The 23,285-nt window shown below is 37.4% G+C and overlaps 1 pseudogene; it reads left to right on the top strand.

The window, feature by feature from the left end:
• The window catches only part of LOC127620971 (double C2-like domain-containing protein beta), a 63,293-nt pseudogene extending 40,083 nt beyond the window's left edge, over window positions 1-23,210 (top strand).
• Window positions 23,211-23,285: the final 75 nt, after the last annotated feature.

Raw genomic sequence — 23,285 nt, 5'->3', positions numbered from 1 at the left:
CTATCTTTCGACCTGCAGGTATTCTGATGTTCTCTTTCCCTTTGAACTTGACGTGACCCACTTTACCATTTCGTTGCTCAATGGTGTATCTTTGCAAAAGGCTCTGGAATAAAGGGGAGTATGGACAACGCCTGTTAAAAACAGCATGGCCATTACTGCTTGTGACACAGGACTTGAACAAGGTGTCTAGGGTGTTAGTGCCAATAAGTGCCGGGATTTCAAGATTGAATTTGTAGTCTGAAATCACAAGTGCTAGCATAGTGACAGTTTCAGCTTTTCCAGTGATATCTTCAGGAAAATGCATGCTCACTTCAATGTAGCCCAGATAGGGCACAGTCTGCCCTCCAGCTCCTTCGACCTCAATGAGATTGTTCATGGAGAGGATTGGATGGGACGACAAGTGAGTATCATAGAAAGACTTTGACACAGTTGTCACCTGTGACCCTGAATCGAGAAGGGAGATACAGGGTTTCCCTTCAATGACAATTTCAGCAGTGCATCTGGGACCTATAATGCTGGGATTTAACTCACTGGCATTTGCTGAAAGACTGGAATGGGCTTGACTCTCTTTTTTTCCCTCATTTAATCCATTGGGACGAATATTTCTGCAAAGGGCCCCAGTATGTCCCATTACTGAAACCCGACCCGGTTTAACGGCACCCCGTTTCTCTTTGTCCAGTCATCTTGTTTGGCTTTAAGCTCTTTGTATTTATGGTCTACTAGTTTATGGAGCCTTCACATAGTCTGGCTACATGGCCATCTTCTCCACATCTAAAGCAGAACCATGGTTTTGGAGGTTTACTGGTTATGTGTTGGACATTTATCTCTCCTTTAGCGGCCATGACTTTTGGGCTTTCCATGAACTTTGGCTCACGTCCTTCCTTCTTTTTAGACTTCGAGGATTTTAACTGCATTTGCAGATTGGCCACTTGCTTTCTCAATGCCTCCGTCTCTGACAGGCAAGCTTGCAACATACCAGGGTCGCCATAAGTGGAAACATCAGTAGCAAACTGTGTGTGACTCGTAACCTTATGCTTTGAACCACCTATGTGTCGCTGCATTCTATCAAGTTTTGCAGCTCTTCTGTCCTCTTCAGTTCTGAGCATTAGCAATAGCTCCGCAAAGTCAGGTGGTGTCCTCGTTTTAGACTCAAGCTAAAGGGTAAGTATCAGGGAATGATCCCAGCACCCCCGCTGAAACTGTTTCAGTAAGTGGCGATTTGCGGAGGACTGCTTTACTCCGTCCCGCCTGACAGCAGTGCTAAGGATGGTCTGCAGTCTCTGCAAGTAGTCAGAAGCTTTTTCACCTGTGTCCTGATGAGTGTTCAGAAACCTGGCAAAGATCTCATCGCCATCCTCCACCAGCCCATAAGCAGAGTCGAGAAGTTTCACATAATCCTGTGGAGGGGCAGTGGAACCAAGTTGCTTGACCACATCGGAGGCGGGTGGTAAGAGACTTTCAAGGATCCGCCTCCGCTGAACATCTGGTGGGAGAGAATCTTGAAGCAAAAGGTCAACATGGAGACACCATGTGTCAAAGTCAGCTTCACCTGGGGGTTTTGGAACTCTGCCAGAGAAGGAACACAGCCATTTTGAATGTGGGTGCGGTGCAGAAGCGTCATTTTTAATGACATGTTCGACAACTATGCGTTGCACCTCAGGTGGATTTAAATCATCAGGAGTAAGTACATTCAATGCTGACTTTGGAGTCTTTTTCCTCACTACTGGATCAGAATTTCTGTCTGAATTAGGGGTGATGGACGTCATTTTTGATCTTTTAGACTGTAATTTCTTTTTGTGTCTTTGCAAGATGGAGGTGCTGTGGTCAGAAGATGTTACATCTGAATCAGCATCATCACTACTGGCATCACTTACGTCCAGGCAAGCTTGTTCCCCTTGGACATGGGACTGTTTAGTGAGTGGGGCTATCACTTTGACACTATCTACATGCCAGATAATTGTGGGGTTTTGCACATTTTTGATCTCTAGTGGGAAATCAGGCTCCATGAGTGCAACAGGAGTGTGTGTATCAAACTCTACTATTACAGTGGATGGCCCTGGCTGTACAGTACTGGGGGCTACTCTCACTAATCTCACCACAACTCCATATTTTCGGCGATTTCATCATCAGCATCTGTATCGGTAACACCTAACACACACACAGCACATTATGCTTTGACATTGTAGCATCTTTCAATATCTGAAACACTCATTTTGCTTAATTACTTTTCAAAACCTTTACATGAAATAATACAAAAATATCACTCAGTTCAATCAAATAACTTGTGCTCAGGCTGTAATTATCCTCCTGGCTAGCTCGCCACAAAAATACTATGTAACACTGTTAAAGTTGTCAATAGAACACATAAGTATTCTATTACTCTGAGTATATATAAGACTAGGTTCGACTCTAGGAGGATAGAAATAAAGTTTAGGCCAAATAGTGTAAATCAGCTAACAGCCAGCACATTTATTTGATTGAAACAACTTAATAAACGAATGCTTCAATTGCAAAATATATTGAGGTCTCGTCACAACATTATCTGAAAACAATATTTAGTCCAGATTGTGCACGAAAGATCCAAGAATAAAAAGGGGAAAAAATGAAAATAAAGAAAAATAAAATGTCCAAAAGTCTTCCTGGTTCCTTTGAAAGTTGATGTGTGTATAAATGTGTGATAAAGTTAATTGTATATGTAAGGCCTTTTCCTACTACCCGGGTAGTGTGTGTCAAGTAACAGCTTAGCTGTAATTGAAATGAATCCCAAGATGCAAACAGATGGAAACTGGTCCGGGTTGAACGTCAGTAGAACGCAGTAGGCCCTTCACCAAATCACGGTCTGGCTCGCCATATCTCACAGTTGATCTTTTCACAGAATGGAATCAGGCAACAAAAAAAAAACAATCTACACGAAACACAATTCACAGTCAACATCTCTCAAAATTCAAATATGCTTTTCATTCAATAAACTCACGAGTAAATGAAATCGCAAAAGCATCACTCACATGTTCGTACACGTGTTAGCTTAATGTTATTAATTATAACATTGTAAACGCGAGCATACTCATTACGCACAAATAAATCTGTTCAACGCAGATTTATCATCTGCACTTCAAAATACTCACTTTCATGTATAAACACTTTTTTTCCTTACATATATACAGGGAACATAAAAAAAATAAATGTATCAAGAATTAAATCTATCAGTTTCCCAGATCTCCGTTTGTATAACGGGAATTAAAATACAAAAAAACTTTTAACTTTCAATTAACATCATCTTTTAACTCTGACTGTTTTTTTTTTCAATATAACATATGTACAACTTTCTGATCGTTAATCAGTTAAAGCACATCGACTAAACATTTCTCTTAACACAGAAACTCACCAGAGTTCACAGAAGTTTCTCAATAAAATCAAAGGAATTTCCTTTTTGAACCCATGAACATACTGCATAAATCTTATGAAAAGTTTAAATTCTATTTGTCAGAAAATCCAGTTTATATAACCAGTTTATATAGCGGCCCCTACAGGGAAACTACGGTACTGCATATAATTAACAAAAATGCAGAACAGTGTTAAACTCTGGGGGGTTACATATATAAAGTATTTTTCCCCCTATAATTCGAAAAATGTCATTTTGAGGTATTTTTAAAAGATGATTTTTTTTCCTCTTTATTGTTAGTAAGCACGTTTAATACAACCTTTTAAGTCGGTACACAAGCAGAATAATCGGTTTAGAGCTAATGATTAACCGTTGCAATAATCGCAGAATAGTCGTATAATCGTTCTAATAATCGTTAGAATAATCGATTATCAAAATATTCGTTAGTTGCAGCCCTACCTTGTGCTAGTGGACTTAATGTTGTAATCAATACTTCAAAGCACAAATGTTGTCTAAATAAAGTCAAAAACAAATTAGCAGGCAAGTTCAACCCCAAGGGAACATGTAGTGAGTAAACAGTGGCGATGGTTTTTGTTCATCCATCTTTTATTTAATTTTCTTATTTTCTACCTCATACAGTTGTTAAAAAGCAATGGTACAGGTGTTAGGTTTTTCTTTGAGTTTTAACAAACAAGATTTTGTTTCATATTCCCCTTGAATTGTGGGGCTAGCACAGCTTCAGACACAAGTAAGTAGATGTAAATGTGTTATGACTGAATTCATTGTCATCACCCTTCTCCTTGTTAGAATCATGGATTTCATTTCAGGGTGACTTATTTTATGCTGTACCCATGGTTGATCATAATTTATCCCCCTGTGGATTCTTGTGACGAATCGTTCCAAGCCCACACACACACAAAAAGACAAGAGGGGCTTTTATTTAGAGGCACAGATAATTAATGGGGCATAGAGCTGGAGCTAAAGAGTCAAGAGGCATGCAGGAAAGTAAAAAAACTGTCTCAGAAAGCTCTGGAGTTGCTTTTTGTTATCTTCCTCTCTCAGACATGGCTTCCCAATTCTGCTTCCAGGCACAGCAATGCTCTATTCTAATTTGTCACGGCTCTACTTCTCAACTCTGTCCATTTCGTAAATCCTGGACCACTTTCTACCTGTCGATGGCTTACTGTTTATGCTTATCGTGGGTGTATTTTGATGTGTTTGGTGATGTAGTGAGGACTTTTTCCAATATCTGCTCTGACAAGATAGGATTGCCTTGTTTATCATGCCAGTAACAGGCGCTGATGGGCTCAGTAGAGCAGGAAAAATCTATTGTTGGAGAGTGGACAGCTTTTATACAGCAGGATAGACTGCTGGGATAGAGTGTGTATGTGTGTGTGTGGGGGGGAGGGGGGGCTGTTTAGGACTGGACTTGTCAATATAGTTTAGGATAAGGTACACATTTTGACTTCCTCTCACTCTCTCTGTTTGACAGCATGGCAGAAATTTGTTTGGATGTTGGGATTGTTTGTGCATCATGACCACTTTGTCATATTTTATTTATCTTTGTCCATTGAGGCTGATTCCAGATATGGCTGGATTTAGCTGGAAATTATTAAAGCAGCAAAGTGTCTTCTTTTTAAACAGGATTTTCTGCATCAGTCACGCTTAATATTTTTAATAGTAATAAAAGCTTTCACTGTAATTATTGAATGGCTTCCCTAAACCCAACATAATGCAACATAATTGGAATATGGCAACAATGCAGAAAGCTTTGTTTTCAGTGTCACTTACAGGCAGTGCTAGGCAATATATTGAATAGTAACAAAATATTATCGATGATATTAAATGACGTAGAGAAAATGTAAGATTTTAATGCAATTTTTTATTAGATTAGATTCTTTTCCCTAAATTTTTCATGCGTTAAAATGACAATATATGCAGGTAAACATTGCTTTTTATGCATTTTATATTGGTGCATATATATGGAAATGCTTTAGTAGTCAGAAAAACATACCTTGATTAGTTCCTCTGATTGAAAAGCATAATATTTTTAAGCCATTTCAGACAAACTGGTCACATATTGTAGCACCTGTAGTAATTTTTGCAAAATTATTTTACGTGGCTTGTTGGACATATTGTGGCTGTTTCCTGGTGAAATAAACACTACAGGTGCTACAACAGTGACTTTTATTCCCTTTTAATCAAATTACCATAAACAGTTACTTTTTGCCCTGTTCCTCACACAATGCTATCTTATGACATCTAAACAATTTTACAATAGCGCATAACTCATTTTAATGTTTGCATTACATTTGCAACTACATTTACAAGCTTGTCTGAGTGTAATCAAATTGCGTGTTAGCGCTCAACTGATAGAGCTTTGCACTTGCAATGCAGAGGATCGGAGTACGAGTCCTGAAGAGCACACAAGTCAACTTGTTAACCAAAAGTGTCATAGAAGCGCCACAAAATGACATTGCTTCTTCAACAATTGTGCTGTTCATATCAAATTTGCCTTTTATTACACTATTGGTTAGGTTTAGATTTAAGGTTTAGGGTAGGGAGGTCGGTTTTGTTGAATTAACCTTAAAAAATATATCTGATTAGGAGAAAATGTGACTCTGTAGCACCACACAGTGGACATTCCACCTAAAAGCTGCTGCGATGCGCAATGACCCATGTAATATCATTTAGCAAAAATGATGTCAGCTATATCGCCCGGCACTACTAACAGACTAATGTTTACATGTTCATGTAATGTGAAACAAGGATGTAAAGAGGATTTAACAGGTTTAGTTTGTAATTCAGGGAACATGAAACTGGACTCAATAGGGATTAACTGTAGAGAGGGACTGGAAGCAGATCAATAAGTAGTCGATTTTCAGTGGAGGAAGAAGGAAGCAATGAACAAATCTCTAGGTTTGGAATGGTAGCCGATAGTTGTTCATTAGTGACCTTAATGTGTTTATCTCCAACAGAGTATCTGGTTTATACAGGAGAAGCTTATATGCAGGAAGGCTTACTCAGTCTTTGTCTGCTCTATTTATCTGTATGTGAGTGTAATCACCATATCTAGGTTGCTAGCAGGAAGTCCATTTAATCAATGTGCAGTTAAGGCAAGACTACAGGCATTTTCAGAGAAATTCAGGAAATAATACTCTAGACACTATACCAGAGCCGTGTGATCGAAACATAGCTGGAACCATTCCCAATATAATTAACTAAGCAAATCATTTGCTGCAATAGCTTTTTCCTTTCCATTTTCAAATATTTGTAAAGCAATCAGTGGTGATTACTTCACTGTAGAGGTTATGTGTGTACCAGTGGCGGCTGCTGGTCTTTCAAATAGGGGAAGCTCATTTTCGGCCTACATTATAAACTTATTTACCCTATTTTTTGCACTAAATCAATCTTAGGTGTTGATCTGCCCTGCTGTTTAATTCTAATTTTTTCCTCGTAAGGAAGACTTTGAAATGGCTTCGCCAAAATCAGGTCGACAATATTAGCACCGTCTGCCATCGTGCGCAGTTTCACCCGTACAACGCTAGCCTAGCCTACTGTATGAATGAATGAATGAACGAACGAACGAACGAACGTAACGCTCTAAAACAAAAATATATTAAACTTGGTAAAACTGAAACAAGGAATGTGGTGTATAATTGTGTGAAATGTATTATGCAAATTGACTAGCAATTTCGCCAAACAAATATAAAGAAATAGGTTGCAGCAGTTTGTCTTTCGACTACACTTGAGAAATCCGCGATGGGACTGAGCTGAAATAGCTTCAGTGACTTCTTATAGTACAGATTTGCTGTCAATCAAAAGGAGATGCAGTCTTTCGACAGATCCTCCAATCATCACGCTGAAGCCCGGAGTCCGGCCAGCCCATTCCTCATTCACCCCCAGAGACGCTGAGCGTCCGTGGGCGGACATAATCGCAGCATTTATCCAATGACCGTCTATTTTCGAGCACTGAAAAAACTGTTCAGAGCAGCCCCATTGAAGTCAATGGACGCTCGGCTTCAACAGGGAAATGCACTGACGCTACGGGAATGTATGAGAAGTAAATCGAGTCAGCCGACCTGCTATATGTAATGTAGCTGATTCTGAACGAACTCATCTTCGAGATGAACGTGTTCTAACGCATTTTTAGTCAATAAATTGTTTACACAATAGTACATATTTGACCATAGGGGAAGCTGAGCTTCCCTTGCAGTCTTAAAGAAATCCCCACTGGTGTGTACAAAAGAACATTTCCACAAATTACTAAATCCATCCCCTTGTCATACTTGTTGGGAGATAATCACAATATTTTAAAAGAAATGTCATATTTTCAATAATAAAATACATTCTCCCATCCCAGCTTAATATGAGGAGACAACTATAATGAAGACATTCATAGTTTGATACTCCATAAAAGTGCAAAAACTGTGGCTCTGTGGTGCTATCAATACATTTCTTTGTTTGTTTGAGCATCCCGACCAGCAAACCTCAGCAAGATTGGCTCAACCATTTGAATGAGTTTGAGGCACCTATTTTGTCTGACCACTAGGGCTGATCACTATTTATTGCGATAAAAAATCCACTATTTCGATGATAAACTTTTGAGTAATTTTCGACAATTGGCCTGTGTTTTACATCTAAACGTTCAGGTATGTGCCCTCTCATCGCCTTTAGTGAGCAGTGTGACAAAACAACTGTACTGTGTACACCAGATCTGATCTGAAGCCATTGACGAGGTAAGAAGAAAAATATGCATTTTATAATAGCTGTCACAACAATGTTTTAAAGTCCTAACTATCCTACTAATCCTATTAGGACTGCTGTTTCTAAAACGTTTTGTTTTTAAGTTTTCAAATCAATTCTCATATGAGTGTGTTTCGTTGCAGCTCGGTGTTTAAAATGTATGATACTTCTAATGTTTGTTAAGAGAGGCTGATGAGATTCATTATGTATTCCCCACACTTTTCGCATTGTTCCTACAGCCCTGTGTGTGTGTATGGAGTTATTATGAATGAGACCCCGTACAGTTCAGCTCTATATTCATCTGGCCCTTGACATCACCAAGTAATTAGAACAGACAAGGGAATGCAGATATTATTGCACTTGCTCTAATTAATGTCATTACACGGGACACAATTTCAATGGTTCCGCTTTCTTATGAACATGTTATGGTGCGTAGACATTTAGGCTCACATTCAGATGTTTATTCAAATGCTTGCCGTCATGCACATATGGTTGTGAATGTGCTTTTTTCACTAATTGCATAAGCAATTAAGTCTAAATGTAATTTGTGACTTATTCACTGATACATGGATGCAGGTGCACATTAATATTATATGACATTAGTGATTTGAAAATGGATTGCGAGCAAGTAAAAAGATATACTGCATGATACATGAGCTTATAAACTCAAACAGATTGGTTTGCTCTCAGTTAATACTCTTGCTCTTGGCTTGTTTTACCATGTCTATTAAGAACTGAAAGTGCTAAACATTTTAGGTTTGTATGACCAAGACTGAAAACACAATAAAAAGAATCACCATTCACTTACGTCGCATTTTTTCCAAACAATGAAAGTGAAGGGTGACTAAGGCTAACATTCTGCCTATAGTTTCCTTTTGTGTTCCACGGAAGAAACCTTAAAAATTACTTTCATTGGTGTGATCTAATGTAGTCAGGTTGATTCAGTCATATTAAATCAAATGTTTGACTTCAACTAAACTAGTTTGTTTGACGTTTCCTTATAAAGCAAATGTTTTTGTAAGAAAGCCAACCTGACAATGCGTCTTTACATTGTAGATGTTTAGCATCTTGGACATGTCATCTTCATTTATCTGAATTTGCCCTCACTACACAATATTCAGACGTTTCATTGGAAGCCTAACCATTCACTCCATGCCAAATTCCCTCTGTCATTCAGGACTGGAGCTTGTCACTAGACTGGCTCTTCTAAGTCGACAGTTATTCTTTTAATTACCAAGATGAGATGACAACAGTTTTTCCTTGGGGTTAATCTACTTTAAGAGAGCCTCTGGCCACTTGAACGAAACTTCCCAGAAGGTCTTCTTCTGAAGGGCATTGTGTGCCTCATGCTTAGCATAACATCAGTCACTTTTCCCTTTTTAAAATAGTTGTATCATGAGGTAATCTTTCTTCCTTTTGTTTTTTGTTTTTTGAGAGTTCATAGTACTATGAAAACATAGGGGAAAAAACAACAATAAAAATATGTTTTTGGCAGAAAAGTTCTGTATTAGCATTATATGTGGACCTGGGGGGAAAAATTGGTCTATATAATCAAAAAAGGATAAATGATATGACCCTTTTAAATCAAATGTATCTTCCCTGTAACTCTCTCAAAGGCTGTTTACCATTTGTTATCACATAATTTTTCATGTAGCCCAATTAATATCTAACACTTGTTCCAGGACATGTCAAAAAAAATTAAATAATAATAATGCGATCACATTTAGAACTCATTAGAATTGCACCATCAGTGACAAAGCTTGTCACACAGAAATAAAATGTCATTAATAGCCTGGCTAATATTCGTTAGGCGTAAGTTACTGATTCATTTCAAACTAATTCATATGCAGACATGTATCATCGTGTCAGCCAATTAATATAAAAAGATTAGCTAATTTCATATTGAATCATCACTCAAGCATGTACTATTAGTTTCGATAACGAGTCTTTAATGCGGTGCAGTGGTTATCTGGCCGAGATACTAAATAACTTCTAGGGCAAATGGACGCTAGTGTTTTTTAATAATAACCCATCAGTAATATCCAACTGTCATTAATGTAAACCATTTAGTGTTGCTCATTTTTTTGTGTTGTACAGAAGTCAGCTTCATAGGGGAGACCAGGGCTAGTTATCATACTGAACAATTGTCACAAGGGCACTATCTCAGTAACTATAAGGCTTTGAGTAATTGCACAATTGTACCATTCATTATTTTCTCATGCAAATCTCATAGCTTGAGATTTGCTGCAAATGTTCGCCAGAAATTTGCAGCTCTTCACCGATAGTGGTGAACTGACAATAAAGAGCTTGCATGTGCAAATAATCATTGGCAAATTTGACATAACTCTTGGTTATTGTAAGGGTAAACAAGCAAACATAACCAAACAACACTGGCATACATTCAGGCATAGGTCAACTATATTATGAAGGTAGAATTTAACTGAAAATTTGATATTTTAGGGTTTTAATGAAAGAATTATTTGGGAAATCTGTTGCATTTTATTCAATCTTTCTTTTTTCACATATTCAATTTTCATGTTTCATACTCTTTTTGTGTTTCATAATTGTTTTCCTGTATAAATTGTGCTAAAAACACATAAAAGGCTGTTTACTGGCAAGTGACAACTCACCCCATAGTATGACAGGCATGGCTCGATTTTGGTCAACCCATGTTCAATGAACTGTATCTTTTTTCTTGTGCAACAATGGTGAAATGTTCATAGCTTGTTTGCAGTTAAGACTTCAAGGAATATGACTTTCAAAAATAAACCTACCCTAAGAAATGTTCACTGGATTAAAAAGTGTTACAACTAGCCCCGGGCCGCTCTATTTAGCTCACATTGCTATATAACCTCCTCTCTGCTTTGGTAAGAAAGCAGATTTTGCAGAATCAAAACTTCACAACTCATCATCAATGCAATATGTCTCTCACATCATATCCCCATGTGACTCTCTCTTTGCACATGTCTCTATGTCTCTCATTTTTAATGTGTTGTGTAGGTTGATATCTCCCATGGATAATGAATTATGAATCCTGATTGGTAATCCACTGACGACTCCATGAGCCACAGACCTTGTGGATGCATCATCTGTCCTCGAACACCCTCTCAATACATTAATTTACCCAATACCACTCTTGTGTTCAATCCATTCACAATCAGAGATTATCATCTCTCACTCTCTAATAGATTGAATGAATCACCCAATGCCCCCCAACTCACACTACAAGGTCTCTCTTTCTTTGTCTCTCTCTCTCTCTTATTTGACATTCTCAAAATGAGCCCTTTCACCCTGTCTGTGTTTTCTTTTGGCTTGGTTGTGTCATAGATGTTTTTAGACAAACCAGGCTAATGATTTGCTTTTATGTTTCTGAAGTTATAAATTCTCACTGCATTCTTTCTGTCTATCAGTATTTTGCAGCCTGACTTGGGAAAAAAGTCCAAATACAAGACTTTGGTGAAGAAGAAAACTCTAAACCCAGAGTTTAACGAGGTCAGCTATTCACAGTAACTTTAATTTATTTTCAAAAAGATTCCCCTTGCTGGAAAAAACAAAAGCAATAAACATCTTCAACCAGTATAAGATTAGCTTGACTCCCAGCTTGCCCAAGCTGGTTAGTCTTGGGCATACTGGGATACCAGCTGGGATTCCAGGCCAGAATACCAGCTGGCAAGACTTGGAGACCAGCTAGACCATCTCAAAGGAATGAGCATTTGTAGCATAATGTTGATTACCACATAATATATGTTCGACTTGTTCCTCATTTATTTTCAGTAAAAAGAAACAAAAATCAAGGTTACAGTAAAGCATTTGCAATGGAAGAAAATGGGGCCAGTTCTTAAACATTAAAATGACAATGTTTCAAATGCATAGCCACAAGACGCAAACTTTGTACAGGCTAACACAAATTTAGTGTGATAAAATCTCTGTTCTATATAGTTTTATTGTGATGAAATCACTTACAGGGTTTACCTATGTTGCGTCATCATGGCAATGAAGTTGCAATATTGGATATCAGTGATTTTTTTACACTGGTCTCTGGAATGCTTGATTCTGATTGGTCAATGATGCCATCTATTGGTCTGATAATACTGAATAACAAAGCACATCTGGAATAAAGTTATATTAGACTGGTCATCTGGGTATTGCGAGTCATCTTTCCTACTTCTCGGATCACTGTGCGATCTCTACAAGTAAGCTAATAAAATGATTAAAACTCAAATCAATGTTTTACGGATCCCCTTGGAGCAGGGGTTTTCAATCTGGGGACCGGGATCCCCAGAGGGCCGCAAGAGGGTGCTAGGGGGTCAGCAAAAAAATTCAGAGAAGAAAATAAGTGCAAACATTTTAGCAATATTTGCCATTATTACCATTAATATTAATTAATTATGATTATTTCATTGTATTTACAGCCATAGTAAGAAATACAAATAAATTGCAAAAAATATCATTTAAAGAAACAAAATCTTATTTTTAAGAAATAAGGGTTGTAATTTACTGTTCTCTGTAAAGGTGCTTTGATATAATATTTATTTTGTTATTAAAAACTTTTACAAATTTATATAGTGTTTTTTTAAAGTATTATTTAACCAGAAGGAGAAATTTTCCCTTCGGGTTTATTCATCTAGTATTACTCCAATACAAGAAAGATACACTGTCAACTTAATAAGAGGTAAATATTTTCTTGACAATATTTTAATAAATATATTTAACAAATATTTAAAACCAATTAATTCATTTTGCAAACAATACATTTTTATAATATCATGTTTAATACTTTTTCCACAAAGGGGGTCCCTCGAAAGGGATTGTCAAATTTGGGGGTCCTTGGCCTTAGGGGAGAGGGAGTAACTCACCCTTTAACCATGACAGGGGGTTTAAATATCAGGGAAGTGGAATATGATCATGAAACCTATATATTTGTGACCAGTACATAATACTGAAAATTATGATAACTCACTCCTTTCAAACCGGCCTTTCAAAAAAAAAAATTATTAATTATGTTGGAAATTCCAACAGTTAGGGAGTTAGGGAAAAATAAGCGAACTAAAGGAAGTCTATCAATCAGCATTGCATCCCTACTATGCATGTTAATAGGTAGACTATTGGATCCAAATGTCATATCTCATTTATATAGAAAGACCATCAGAGCCAAAAGTCTATCTATTAATACTGTATCCCTAACTAACCGGATGTACTGTTTCCTCGCAATAAATTTAGTATGCCCTCACAATAGTTATTGTTCCTTGCAATGAATTTGCCATGGTATTTACAATATAAATATTGTATTAACCATGTAGTAACTATGTTTTCTGGTTAAACCATGGATTTACTAAAGTAATAATCATGACAGTTCCATGTTTGTTTGTTTGTTTTTTGTGGCAGAAATCATATTTTTACTTTAGTAATATTGTAGTAACCATGCATTTAGTAGGCTTACCATGTTTTTTCTGTTGAAAACCATGGTTTAACTATAGTAATATTGTAATAAGTAGTAACTAAAATGTTTGGGCAGAAACCATGGTTTTAATACAGTATCCATAGAGTAACCATGGTTTTAGTATAGAGCATGGTTATAAAGTAAAAGAATTAAGGAAAGGCATACATATGATCTAATTGCAAGCCAAAAAGAGCAGGTGCATTCAGCATTTGGACTGTAAAGTCACAGCGATTGTCACAGACAATGGATCAAATTACCAGAAAGCCTTCAGAATGTACAAACCTGCTGAAAACAGAGTTGTATTCTAAAGATGAAGTGACATTCACAGATGTTGGCTAGGCTCTCTCTCTCTCTCTCTCTCTCTCTCTCTCTCTCTCTCTCTCTCTCTCTATCTCTCTCTCTCTCTCTCTCTATCTCTCTCTCAGGCTCTCTCTCACCTGAGCTGTGCTTCCCACTTACTTAACTTGGTGTCACATAATGTAGATCAGTGGTTCCCAACCCTGTTCCTGGAGGCCCCCTAGTACTGCACATTTTATATATCTCCCTTTTCTGACACACCCAATTCAGGTCTTGGAGTCTCCACTAACGAGCTGATGAGTTGAATCAGGTGTGTTTGATTAGAGATTTATTACAAATGTGTAGTGTTGGGGGGTCTCCAGGAACAGGGTTGAAATCCACTGATGTAGATAAATGGCTAGCATCCAACAGCAATCAAAAACTGTATACAGAAGTGTCATCGGCAAGTGCTCAGGTCTATGTATCAAAGGTAGGCACTCAACAGTGGCTTCAGAGGTAGTTGAGGATTTAACCAAAATAAATAATTGTCCCCATCGCAACAAAATGGAATTCCATGATAGACTGTCACACATCACTGAGATCCCACTTACAGGTTTGAACATCTATTATTATCGAATGGGGATAAAATGCATCACAGAAAAGATTATCATTTCCTGAGGGAATATTGCATAATACTGATACCTCACAAGGTGATGATCATTGCTATTATGGCATCATCCTACCAACACTAGAGGTTGTCTTTTCCAAAACCATGGCACTATAGAATGGGCTTACTGGAATGACAGCTGGTCTGCAAGATTACATTTTACCGGTAAGCCTCTACATTGTAAAAAGTGATTACATGTAACTATTATTTCTGTTAGTTAATTCTACTTGATATAAACCCTAAATATACTTTTGTTGGAAGTATCTGATGTTCTGAAGATACTACACACACACATCTGAAGATACTACAGTTTTCATTTTTAGGCATGTTTGAGAATTAAGTAAGTATACAATTTTAGAATTGTAACTTACTTCAGCCGTCTGGGTTCCGGAAGTATTTTTCCCATTAATTTCTTCTATAGACTTTTTATAAAATCATTCATAAAAGAGTTGTAAGCCGTGAATCAAACCATCCAGCTCTGAGGAGAATCACAATATCACAATCTTTGTTTTGTGACTAAAAGGGATTTCAAAATGAACAAAAAGACAATGGTACAAGACTGTGTACTTACCGCTTTTCATGAGGGCACGGAAAACAATCCCATGAAGTATTGCAAATGATGATATCAGGATACTTTAATATCGGTATAATAATATAATAATTTATGTTTGATTTATTTTAATTTTATTCAACAATTAAAAATAATAACTAATGCATAAATACATTAATTAATAGATCAATTAATTAGTAAGTAAATGTTTGTGAGCGATTTGTGTGACGCATTGGAAGTGAAGAAAAAAAGTGTCTTATTTGACTCCCAAATATTGTAAATAAACTAGAGATGACTCAAAAAATATGTTTTGTGGTAATCAACATTATGCCACAAATGTTGTGGATTGAGCTTTACTTGTATTGAACCCAAAACATTCCTTTACAGAACGTTCACACAAGTTTTTGTGTTCCTCTTCGCTCTTTTTGCATTGTTTGTCTTTGCCGTGTCTCATAGTTTTTCAGGAGTGCCACATTTTTAGACGTTGTGTCAGGTAAAAAAAGTTTTCTGTGAAAACTCATTGTTTCTTCTTCAACCCAGGAATTTTCCTATGAAGTTCCACATGATCAGCTCGCCAAGAAAACCTTGGAGATCTCAGTCTGGGACTATGACCTGGGCATGAGCAATGACTTCATAGGTAAGTTGGAATATCACTTTCTCTAATGACATCATCTATGGCCATGGGCGCCAGCTGGATTTCATCTGAGGGAATGCCCAGAAATGTATCTAGGGGTGTCCGGGGGTATGCTCCCCGTGTGATTTGTTTTGCAAAAACAACACCAAAGCATTCAATTCTGGTGATTTTGAGAGAAGCGTTTTTTTCTCAAGTATGAGTAGCATTCATGTAACTATTGGCTAAAGCATAAAGCAAGTCGCTTCCAGTTTCCATTCAGAACAGATGCGTTCTCATGCTAAAAAAGCTAAATGTACCACAACGAATAGAGCAGAACGCAGGTGTCTTATCAGTTGAAGTTCTTTTTAACTTAAAAGAGCTAAAAATGCAGCGCTCCCATTAGAGATCCTAAAACACAGTGAAACATGATGCAATTTTCAAAAGACATCCATCTAGCGAATGATAACATGGAAAACGGCGTGAGCGGAAGCAAAAACACGTTCAGTTTGAAGAGCCCCTTGTTTACGACACATCACTAGCTGAAGTCTCCTCTCAAAAAGCCAGCCTTTTGTCTCAGTTGATTGTAGGTTCATTTCCACTCTATTCAGCACTGTTTGTTCTCTGTATATGTAAATATCCCAATGCTGTTTCTGTGCAAGAAACTGCTCCAAATGATTCAGTGAGAGAGCGGTTTGAACAAATTGTATTGAATCACAAATCGATTCAGACAGTTTTGTAAGCCCGTTTGGCTAATTCACTGTAAAGAACTGATATATTTTTAGGTCAGTCTGAGCGCTCATGGTAAGCTCAGTGCGTATGGCCGTACAGCTGCAGGCACCACTGTCAGTGGCATGCTTACTAAACAGTGTCAAATACCACAGAAAATTATTTTGACTCGTTCCTCAGAAAAATTGTGTATACAGTGTTCCAAAAATATAGCCACAAGACAAGAAACGTAAGACTAGTTCAGACAAACATCAAAAACAACAGTAGCAAAGGCCCTAAACTAGAATGGCTTTGAGTAAACTATTATGAAATATAGTAAATGCAAACTTATCACACTGTAAATTGGGCAACAGTAGGTCATAAGTTTTGCGGCAGAAAAATCGGTCAGTGCTTTATTGAAATTCTAATCACTGCCCCCAGTGGCCGAATTTGGAAGTGTTGTTGAAACTATGGGTAAGTGTGAGCTCCAGTTTCCGAGTGAAATGTCCACAGAATGCAACCAAAAGCCAAAGTTGTATTTTTAGTTGTTAATGATGTAATACAATCAACAGGAATTCATATTTTATTAACTCTACACCCTAATGCAAAGCCTAATTTTAAACCTAACCATCAACGGAGTAAAATGCGAAAATGCAACCACTGAATAGCATTTATGAATAGAATTTGTTTATGTGAGTGCAATTACATCCTGGTTATTACCCCCCACATATTCCTGTCGCATTCTGTGGCATTTTTCATTGAGCCCTTGATAATTCTGCACCTGGCCAGTGGTAATCAATAGCATGTCACAGATGCTGTCAATAGAGCTTATTGGAGTCCATAACATTCATGAAGAAACACTGTTTTAATGCTTCATTCTCAGAGACACAAATGTTCTCGAATCTTAAGCTTGTACATCCCATTTTCTGCTCAATGCTGTGGTATTATTCCCCAAACTGAAGATGTCAGTATTTCATTTTTATTTCAAGAAGAGAAATAGAGCTTCAAATGAAATAGCTGTTGAGCTGGTGACTAAGCTTTGTTGTGTGACATGTTTATTTATGGTTGAATGACATGAGCACTCTTGAACGATTGGGAAAGTGAGATTAACTGATGTCAGTGTTACCGTTTACGAGAGTGACTGTGAAAGTTAAGAGCTGAGAAATGGAGAGAGATCAAGAGAGAAGTGTGAAGAAATTAAGGGATGTGAATGAGCGAAGGCTTTTGAGTGAAAGCACAGAGAGATCTTGGGTTGATGAGTTAAATGAAGCTTAACATTTAATAAGCTTTTTATCTTGGATCTTTTCAACTTTCTCTCTCTTTCTCTCACTGTCACCTCTCTGTTTCATTTCTTATTCTTTCATTCCCCATGGTGGGCATGTCATGCGTAGGGTTTATTTGTCATGGCTTGCTTGTGGCCATGAGCACAGGTATTGATGTGAAGTGTGTGTATTTGTGTAGGAGTGATCGATGCAGGGCAAAATGCAGTAGGTGCATGACCAGATGAATCCCTGCTTGTGTCCACAGGCACGCCTTCACACATAGTTGCATTATTCAGAGGTTGTATGCTGTTCAAAACCGCTCGAAAGATCACAACTGAATGGAGCAAATGCAGAGGTCTGAGTTTTTATTTTGGCACAGCATCTTAAAAACACAACGATGATGGTTCAAAGCACTGATTAGCAATATTGTATAATAGCAATAATAATGCAAGAACATGTCCTGTCTGAATATGGCGACACACTGAACTGTCTTGAACTATCAGTGGGAGTAACTAACTACATTTATCAGTAGCATGACAGTTGCTCAGCTATTTTCATAATAGTGTAGCTTTTCAGTACCAAGCCACATAGTCCCACGAGTGTAGTGTTACATCACTAAAGACTGCATATTGTATTGCAAATGCAGCAATGGAGCACAAAGAAGCAATCAAATGGACTCACCTCTTGCCTACTCATATGTAGCGCTGGGAAATCCAAATCATTTAAGTGAACTGCTTCTTTCAGACAGTTCATGTTAAGAGTTACAATAACTGAAATACTATATTAAGGCCCAGATTTACAAAGATATCAAATTACTGGTGCTAATTTACTTGTGCAATCTATGAAATTCAACCCAGTCTCATGAAAATTCATTCATATTTTATGAGTTGGCTATTTCGTATGATTTCATATGAGTTTGTTCATATCAAATTTTATCACGTGCAAATGCCCGGATGTCTAATGCAGAAGTAAGCACAAGTTTCGCGCACGAGGCGATAAGAACATTCTTATTAATATTATACCCTTACCCAAACCCCTTATCTATACCTAGCTGTTAAGTAGAGTGTGTAAACATGATAGGAAGCTGTTGTGTGTGACAGTAGCAAGAAATTGTCATGTATTAGATGGAAACGTGGTCCAACGACATCATTGACTGCAGTGAAAGTCGTACGAATTCATATGAGTAGTCGTACGATATCATACGAATTAGCCAAATTTAGAAAACTCAGATGAATCCTTACGATTTCTCTGTGAGAGTGTGATGATGAAATTGCGTCTGCACGTTGTGGGTGTTTTGCGGGTGATTTATGAAACATCACACAAATAACTACACGTGCAAATGTGTTGAATATCCCCTCTAAAAGGAGGCTTTTGCGTGTGGTACATGCACCAAATGCAATTACAGGACAGCTTTCACTAAATGCAATTTTATTGTAATTTTATAATATGTAAGCTATTTTTAATATCACCCCGTTTTTTACCTCCATGTTGGTGTGCAATCGACAAACTGTAGGAAAAAAGATAGATCTGCTCTGTTCTTAGAACACTTAGACATTTTACTGAATGGAATAGATTCATAGACACGCTTTTTTATACATACATGAAAACGTACAGACGTTATTAAAACTCATAATTATTATAAGACTATTATTGTTGTTTTTTGATTAAAGTCATTCTCATCAGCTCAAAAACTGTAGAGAAATGATAGATTTGCTTTGTTCTTATAATGTAATATATTACTACTGCACTGTAAGTGTTAGGTCTGTGCGAGCCACCTGACAGCTGTGTCTCCCCCACTTATAAAATGACTGCTACGCCTCTGCATTTATAGGACTGTATGTCATCATAAAATCCCTGCTATTTAACAAGTGTAAGAGTAGTTGATGATAATGTGCATGACACTCTTCAATTGAAATGTTCATAATTCACCAAAAATGAATTTCAGATTTAAAGTTAGCTGCGCACGAGACAGACACGGGAGCTGCACGGTACAGAACCTGTTCGGCATACAGGTGCCTACTGGAAAGAACCACCACTTAAAATATTTCGCAATAATTTGGCAGTTAAAAGCAATGTTTAAAACATTAGATTATGACATCATTTGGTCATAAATCGTTAGTAGGTTTATGATGATATCAGTTATGATAACAAGTTTTAAAATAATCAAATATAAACAGTTTTTTCATGAGTATTAATTTAATTTCACATTAATGTGTGTCAATAAAGGGTGTTCTACATATTGTCTGCTCTCAAAGACTTATTTTGTCACAGTGACAGCACGATGCACAGTGCAAATCAGATTAATACCTGCCTTTCATTTTATCAATTTGCTCTAGTTTCCAGACTGGTACTTAAGTTGCCATTTCTATTGCAAGAAAGCATACAACCTGAACATTTTAAAATAAAACAATTTCAGATGATTACAGGCCAGGCTGATTGTCTGATATTTTGGGATTATCTGCAATAACTGTGCCTGGTTGACCAATTGTGTCATTCATAAAATCCACCAACAGCTTTGTCAAATGTTTTAAGTGTATTCTGAGTAAATATTGTTCATTTAATTTTGCTATTTTGCGTACACCTCATTTGCTATTGTTAAATTGCATTCTTTATCAACATTATTTAATTTTAGCCATTGGCCAGCCTGATCTCTATATTTCAGTATGGGCTTTGGCCATCAGAAAACCCATATTCGTTAACCACTAAATAATCGACATTTAAGATTTTGTCATATAATGCAGCCCTACCATTGGTATCTGATTGTTCTCTCTCTCTCTCTCTCTCTCGCTCTCTCTCTCTCTCTCTCACCCCCATGCCCCCCTCTCTCTCTCTCTCTCTCTCCCTCACCCTCATGCCCCCTCCTCCTCTCTCTTTCAGGTGGAGTTGAATTGGGAATTAATGCAAAAGGAGATAGACTAAAACACTGGTTTGAGTGTCTAAAATACAAAGGAAAGAAAGTAGAATATTGGCACACACTAACACAACAAGGTGCCCCTAGCAGTGACTAACACACATGCACACACTCAGACTAGCACACACATGCACACGTTTCCTTACCTGCTCATAAGTAATACAAAAAATAATGGAGTAATAATGATAAAGAAATGCAATAATGCTTAATCTGGGAGCGATGGTGACATTCAATATTAAAGAGTGAGATAAAGCATAATAACCTATTGTACAGATAACTGTCAGACCTTCACACAGTCTTTTGTGCTGAGAAAGTGGCAAGTGTGATCACAAGCCCGGATTGTGACGCACAACCATGTGTTGTCACATGCATTGACTTTTTCCAATCTACACGTCACTTATGTGAAATTGTACCGTGTTGTGACTATGCCACAGGAGCCCATGCCATATTGTAGTGTTATTAACTGTTTATTACATGTTAGTAAACTTGTAATAGCATCCTGGTGTTTGTTACAGTTGGTGGAGCCGTAATTTTGCATACTGTTAATGCACAATACATCCAGCTGATTGTAAATGTCAACATGTATCTACTGTATTACCGTTTGCAATTCATTTTGTATGAAAGTTTACAGTCTCTTCCAGTCCGACAAAAACACGGAGCACGAGAAAAGCACAAGAGACAGTTTGCAAAGAAAAATGGACAAAAACTTTGAAGGAAGAAAGAAACTGTCTATTTATTTAGAGTTTCACTCAAGAACTTATCTCTACCTGAAGACTACCGTCTGTCACTCCATGCAGGACTATACTGACAGTCACCTCAACAATCTGCACAACTCTTTTGGGGAAATGATTACAAGTCTGTGTGCGTGCGTGCGTGCGAGTGTGCATGTATCTGTGTGTGAATATCTGTCTGTTTTTATCTCTCTATATTTGTGTCTCTGTTGAATGTTTGTTCAGTCTTGTACAAAAAAAGAAGCTCTTACGCACGTTGACTGACTTTCTCACTGGTTTAGAGGTCTAACTGCAAGCACAACAGGTGCCGCACGCAAAGGACAATGCGTATCAATACGGGGGTTGAATCGTCAATGACAGCCTCTGGTAGCCCTCATGCACAACTGCAGCCCTTTTGGGGTTAAATTAGCAATCAAACAAATCACCTGAAGTAGAAACTACCAATTGCAGGACATCTTTGGGTTACATGAGTGTGAAAGAGCCCAGAGTCACACAATAACGGGGTGCTGAGCAATCAAAGGGCACACTTCTTTTGTAGTCCTGACAATGTGTTGACATCAGCCCTGGTTATACCATGTAAAAATGACTGCACATTTCTTTATTTAAAACATATTTAAAGGTGAAGTGTGTAATTTCAACATAGCATCACCGTATGGAATAGAGCGCAACAGTCAGGTTCCGGAACTAAAAATCCTATTCCTATTGACTAATTGATTTTTAATGATAACCTATACATTTTTAAAGACAAACCAACCTTGAGCTCATATGTTGTTAATTGATGTTGCAGTACATGCTTCCATTGGTGACCTGGCTTAGAATGCTTTTATGAAGGATAGAAAAAAATGAATGGAGAAAACACTTCAGGAACAAAGGTGGCTAAAAAGTGGACCGGCGCTGTTACGCTCTATTGTAAAGATAAATGTTTTTAAAAAGGTTTACCGTCGAACCTTCTTCAATTGGTTGGAAAAACAAGTAGTCATGCCCCAAATGTCAGTTTTCTCTTCAGTTTTATAAATCATTGAATATCTATAAAAATGTAACCATAAATTATTTTGTTTTTTAACTTTTATCCCAGTTCTTCCATGGCTGCATTTGTGGCTTATTGACATCTACTGTGTCTTTTTAAAGAGATAGTTCACCCAATATTTTACATATTTCATGGTTTACTCATGACTTACAGTATGTGGAATACAAAAGGAAATGTTAGGCAGAATGGTAGCCTCAGTCACTATTCACTTTCATTGTATGAGATAAAGATATGGTGACTGAGGCTGACATTCTACCGAAGATCTCCCTTTGTGTTCCATGGGAGAAAGAAAGTCATTCAGGTTTCTGTACAACATGAGGGTGAGTAAACAATGACAGAACTTAAATTTTTGGGTGAGATACCCCTTTAAATTTGAGTTATTAAATGAATAGCTAAAATGGTGTATAATTAAGTGTGTTATGCTAAGCAACTGCATGCCAACTGAATGTCACATGCTTTGATGGACCACTGGTCTGCAGTGCTTATGTTTGCTTTAATCTCCATCATCAGGCCCATCTAAGGGTTTTTGTTCTTGCTCATTGAAGTGTGACAATCCAGGCTACCTTTGATGAAACAGCGTGGCATTTAGATAATGGACTGGCACCACCTGCCAGCCAAGATGGGACTCCAGGGAGAGCGTTAATGAAGGAGGGGTTAAATTGAAAGAGGATTTTACAAGTCTCACTCACGTGTCCTTTGTTGACTGTCTGTGTGGAACGTGATGTGACTGCCATCGTGTGTCGGTCTTTGTAATTGGGTCTCAAAAATAAATTGGTGCAAAAGTATCTGTTCAGGGGGTTATTTTGGAAACGAGAGCAATGTCAAATGGTTTTGTGCGTTTGAGTCATATGAACATATATGATATTGTAAATAATATTTCATTCATGAAATTACTTTTATTTTTGTGTTGTGACTAAATGAAGCAGTTCTGAAGAGAATTAACTATATTAAATAACTAAAACATGATGTAACATT

The sequence above is a fragment of the Xyrauchen texanus genome, chromosome 27 (genome assembly GCF_025860055.1).
Source record: "Xyrauchen texanus isolate HMW12.3.18 chromosome 27, RBS_HiC_50CHRs, whole genome shotgun sequence".
In the NCBI taxonomy this organism is placed as follows: Eukaryota; Metazoa; Chordata; class Actinopteri; order Cypriniformes; family Catostomidae; genus Xyrauchen; species Xyrauchen texanus.
This window is presented reverse-complemented; position numbering and strand designations above follow the sequence as displayed.